Raw genomic sequence first — 5,776 nt, 5'->3', positions numbered from 1 at the left:
GTATTGCCTCTATATAAACACTTTTGACATGGAGACACATAAAGATGAGAGTTGACTTTATATATTGGAAACTTTTTGCTCTAATACCTGATACATTTTTATTAATAAAGTCAACTGTCATCTTGGTGTTTCTCTACACTGTGGTCAGTGTAGAGAAACATTACTTATATTGTCAAATTACTTTACTCAGTCTGATGCTTCATTATAGTCCAGTTACTTTACTCAGAGCCTGATGCTTCATTAAAATCCAGTTACTTTACTTAATGCCTGATGCTTCATTATAGTCCAGTTACTTTACTCAGAGCCTGATGCTTCATTATAGTCCAGGTTCCACATTAATGTTTGTGTTGGTAATGACAGGTGCAGGAGACCATCAGGGAGGCCCTGGAGATGATGACCACAGAGACAGGTGCCACAGCTGGCCCCGTACACCTGGGAGACTCAGCCTCCACCATTAATGTTTGTGTTGGTAATGACATGTGCAGGAGACCATCAGGGAGGCCCTGGAGATGATGACCACAGAGACAGGTGCCACAGCTGACCCCGTACACCTGGGAGACTCAGCCTCCACCATTAATGTTTGTGTTGGTAATGACAGGTGCAGGAGACCATCAGGGAGGCCCTGGAGATGATGACCACAGAGACAGGTGCCACAGCTGACCCCGTACACCTGGGAGACTCAGCCTCCACCATTAATGTTTGTGTTGGTAATGACAGGTGCAGAAGACCATCAGGGAGGCCCTGGAGATGATGACCACAGAGACAGGTGCCGCAGGTGACCCTGTACACCTGGGAGACTCAGCTTCCAGCATCATGAATAAAGTTCAGGAAATCACTGGACAGATCCCCCAGAAGCAATTAACAGTAAGTTTTTTATTTTCTCTCATAGGTCATATCACAAGATATTGAGTTGCATTTTGAGGAGAGGAAGCCTGTTCTTAGGTTTATCGAGGTTCCCCAAGGTCAACTACTGACTTTCCTTAACATACAATTTACAATAGTTTCCTACCTCTGGGATAAATATTTACTGGTAGGTGAACAGGTGGAACCGGTGAAAGGAAGCATGTGAACCACTTCTGTCCTGCATGGTGATTGAACCTGTGATCCTCTACTAAACCCGGGATCCTTGCCCCCCGTCACAGACGCACAGAGAGCGGGTGACACTCCACCAAGTGGAGTGGAGGAGTGTCACCACTCCATCTTACCGGGAAAGCATCCAGGAAGACAGTGAACCAAAACACACCACTGATGGGTTCGAAGAGACTGAAGGCTTGAAACTGCCAACAAACTCCCAAACAATACCAGCACCAACCCCTTGCCAGTAGAGGGGGGGGGCTGGAGCTACAGGTCCAGCACCAACCACCATGCCAGTAGAAGGGGGCTGGAGCTACAGGTCCAGCACCAACCCTTTGCCAGTAGAGGGGGGCAGGAGCTACAGATCCAGCAACAACCACCCTGCCAGTAGAGGGCTGTCTGGAGCTACAGGTCCAGCACCAACCCCCCTGCCAGTAGAGGGGGGTATGGAGCTACAGGTCTAGCACCACCCCCCCCCCTGCCAGTAGAGGTGGGCTAGGGCTACAGGTTCAGCACCAACCCCTTCCCAGTAGAGGGGGGGGGGCTGGAGCTACAGGTCCAGCACCAACCTCTTGCTAGTAGAAGGAGGCTGGAGCTACAGGTTCAGCACCAACCCCCTGCCAGTAGAGGGGGGCTGGAGCTACAGGTCCAGCACCAACCCCCTGCCAGTAGAGAGGGGCTGGAGCTACAGGTTCAGCACCAACCCCTTGCCAGTAGAGGGGGGTGGAGCTACAGATCCAGCACCAACCTCTTGCCAATAGATGGAGGTTGGAGCTACAGGTCCAGCACCAACCCCCTGCCAGTAGAGGGAGGCTGGAGCTTAAGGTCCAGCACCAACCCCCTGCCAGTAGAGAGGGGGCTGGAGCTACAGGTCCAGCACCAACCCCCTGCCAGTAGAGGTGGGCTGGAGATACAGGTCCAGCAACAACCTCCTGCCAGTATAGGGGGCTGGAGCAACAGGTCCAGCACCAACCACCTGCCAGTTGAGGGGCACTGGAGCTACAGGTCCAGCACCAACCCTCTGCCAGTAGAGGTGGGCTGGAGCTACAGGTCCAGCACCAACCCACTGCCAGTAGAGGGGGGCTGGAGCTACAGGTCCAGCACCAACCCCCTGCCAGTTGAGGGGGGCTGGAGCTACAGGTTCAGAACCAACCCCCTGCCAGTAGACGTGAGCTGGAGCTACAGGTCCAGCACCAACCACCTGCCAGTAGAGGGGTGCTGGAGCTATAGGTCCAGCACCAACCCCTGACAGTAGAGAAGGGGATGGAGTTATAGGTCCATCACCAACCCCCTGCCAGTAGACGGAGGCTGTAGCTACAGGTCCAGCACAAACCCCCTGCCAGTAGAGGGAGGGGGGGGGCTGGAGTTACAGGTCCAGCACAAACCCCCTGCCAGTAGAGGGGGGTCTGGCGATGCAGGTCCAACACTAACCCCCAACCAGTAGTAGGGGGCGGGGACTACAGGTCCAGTATCAACCCCCTGTCAGTAGAGAGGGGCTGGAGCTACAGGTTCAGCATCAGCCCCCTGCTAGTAGAGGGAGGCTGGAGCTACAGGTCCAGCAACAACCCCCTGCCAGTAGAGGTGGGCTGGAGCTACAGGTCCAGCACCAACCTCTTGCCAGTAGAAGGAGGCTGGAGCTACAGGTCCAGCACCAACCCTTTGCCAGTAGAAGGGGGCTGGAGGTACAGGTCCAGCACCATCCACCCTGCCAGTAGAGGGGGGCTGGAGGTACAGGTCCAGCACCAACCCTTTGCCAGTAGAGGGGGGTGGAGCAACAGGTTCAGCACCAACCTCCCCTGCCAGTAGAGGGGGGTCTGGAGCTACAGGTCCAGCACCAAACCCCCTGCCAGTAGAGAGGGGCTGGAGCTACAGTTCAGCACCAACCCATTGCCAGTAGAGGGGGACTGGAGCTACAGGTCCAGCACCAACCCCCTGACAGTAGAGGGGGCTGGAGCTACAGGTCCAGCACCAATCCCCTGCCTGTAGAGGGAGACTGGAGCTACAGGTCCAGCACCTAGCCCCCTGCCAGTAGAGGGGGCCTGGAGCTACAGGTCCAGCACCAACCCCCCTGCCAGAAAAGGGGGGGCTGAAGCTACAGGTCCAGCACCAACCCCTCTGCCAGTAGACGAGAGGCCGAGGATACAGGTCCAGCACCAACCCTCTGCCAGTAGAGGGGGGCTGAAGCTACAGGTCCAGCACAAACCCCTTGCCAGTAGAGGGTAGCTGGAGCTATAAGTCCAGCACCAACCCCCTGCCAGTAGAGGGGGGGGGACTGGAGCTAAAGGTCCAGCACCAAACCCCTGCAAGTAGAGAGGGGCTGGAGCTACAGGTCCAACACCAACTCCTATGCCAGTAGAAGGGGGGGGGGGGGGCTGGAGCTATAGGTCCAGCATCCAACCCCTGTCATTAGATGGGGTTGGTGCTGCACCTGTAGCTCTAGCCCCATGTCAGTAGAGGAGGGCTGGAGATACAAGCCCAGCATCATTCCCCCTCAAGTAGAGGGAGGCTGGAGCTGCAGGTCTAGCACCAACCCCCCTGCCAGTAGAGAGGGGGCTGGAACTACAGGTCCAGCACCAACCTCCTGCTTGTAGAAGGGGCTGGAGCTTCAGGTCCAGCACCAACCCCCTGCCAGTAGAGGCGGGAGCTTGAGCTACAGGTCCAGCAGCAACCCCCTGCCAGTAGAGTGGGGGCTGGAGCAACAGGTCCATCCCTAACCTCCTGCCAGTAGAAGGGGTCCTGGAGCTACAGGTTCAGCATCAACCCCCTGCCAGTAGAGAGGGGCTGGAGCTACAGGTCCAGCACCAACCCCCTTCTAGTAGAGGGGGGTGGGGGCTGGGGCTACAGATCCAATACCAACCCCCTGCCAGTAGAGGGGGGCTGGAGCTACAGGTCCAGCACCAACCTCCCTGCCAGTAGAGGGAGGGCTGGAGCTACAGGTCCAGCACCAACCCCCTGACAGTAGAGAGGGGGGCTAGAGCTACAGGTCCAGCACCAATCCCTTGTCAGTAGAGGGGGGCTGGAGCTGCAGGTCCAGAACCAACCTCCTTCCAGTAGAGGGGGGCTGGAGGTACAGGTCCAGCACCATCCCCTTGTTACTGGAGGGAGCTGGAGCTACAGGTCCAGCATCAACCCCCTGCCAGTAGAGGGGGCTGGAGCTACAGGTCCAACACCAACCCCCTGCCAGTAGAGGGGGCTGGAGCTAAGGTCCAGCACCAACCATCTGCCAGTAAAGGGGGGCTGGAGCTAAAGGTCCAGCACGACCCCCCTGCCAGTAGGGGACGGAGGGGGGCCGGATTAAACACATCCAGCACCAACCCCCTGCCAGTAGAGGGGGGCTGGGGCTACAGGTCCAGCACCAACCCTTTGCCAGTAGAAAGGGGCTGGAGCTACAGGTCCAGCAACAACCACCCTGCCAGTAGAGGGGGGTCTGGAGCTACAGGTCTAGCACCACCCCCCCCCTGCCAGTAGAGGGGGGTCTGGAGCTACAGGTTCAGCACCAAACCCCCCTGCCAGTAGAGGTGGGCTACGGCTACAGGTTTAGCACCAACCCCTTCCCAGTAGAGGGGGGGCTGGAGCTACAGGTCCAGCACCAACCCCCCTGCCAGTAGAGGGGGGTGGGAGCTACAGGTCCAGCACCCGAATACTGCCAGTAGAGGGGTGGGGTTGGAGCTACAGGTCCACCACCAACTCCCCTGCCAGTAGAGGGGGGAGGAAGGCTGGAGCTACAGGTCCAGCACCAACCCCTGCAATTAGAGGGGGGCTGGAGCTACAGGTCCACTACCAATGCCCTGCCAGTAGAGGGGGGCTGGAGCTACAGGTTCAGCATCTACCCCCTGCAAGTAGAGGGGGCTGGAGCGACAGGTCTAGCACCAACCCCTTGCCAGTAGATGGGGGATGGAGCTACAGGTCCAGCACCAATCCGCTGCCATTAGAGGGGGGCTGGAGCTACAGGTTCAGCACCAATCCCATGCCAGTAGAGGGGGGTTAGAGCTACAGGTCCAGCACCAACCCCCCTGCCAGTAGAGGGGGACTGGAGCTACAGGTTCAGCACCAATCCCCTGCCAGTAGAGGGAGGTCTGGAGCTACAGGTCCACCACCAACCCCCCTGCCAGTAGAGGGGGACTGGAGCTACAGGTCCAGCACCAACCCCCTGCCAATAGTAGGGGGCTGGAGGTCCAGCACCATCCCCCTGCCAGTAGAGGAGGTCCGGAGCTACAGGTCCTCCACCAACCCCCTGCCTGTAGAGGGGGGGGGGCTGGAACTACTGGTTCAACACCAACCCCCTGCCAGTAGAGGGGGGCTGGAGCTTACGGTCCAGTACTAATCCGCTGCCAGTAGATGGGGGCTGGAGCTACAGGTCTAGCACCAACCGCCTGCAAGTGGAGGGGGGATGTAGCTACAGGGCCAACACCTACCCCCTGCCAGTAGAGGTGGGTTGGAGCTACAGGTCGAGCACCAACCCCCTGAGAGTAGGGGGTTGGGGGCTGGAGCTATTGGTCCAGCAACAACCCCCTGCCAGTAGAGGGGGGCTGGAGCTTCAGGTCGAACACCAACCCCCTGAGAGTAGGGGGGAGGGGGCTGGAGCCACAGGTCCAGCACCAACCCCCCTGCCAGTAGAGGGGGGTGGAGGAGGGAGCTACAGGTCCAGCACCAAACCCCTATCATTAGATGGGGGCTGGAGCTACAGGTCCGGCACCAACCC

The sequence above is a fragment of the Procambarus clarkii genome, chromosome 38 (assembly GCF_040958095.1).
Source record: "Procambarus clarkii isolate CNS0578487 chromosome 38, FALCON_Pclarkii_2.0, whole genome shotgun sequence".
NCBI classification, from domain to species: domain Eukaryota; kingdom Metazoa; phylum Arthropoda; class Malacostraca; order Decapoda; family Cambaridae; genus Procambarus; species Procambarus clarkii.
Note: the sequence above shows the minus strand (reverse complement) of the source record.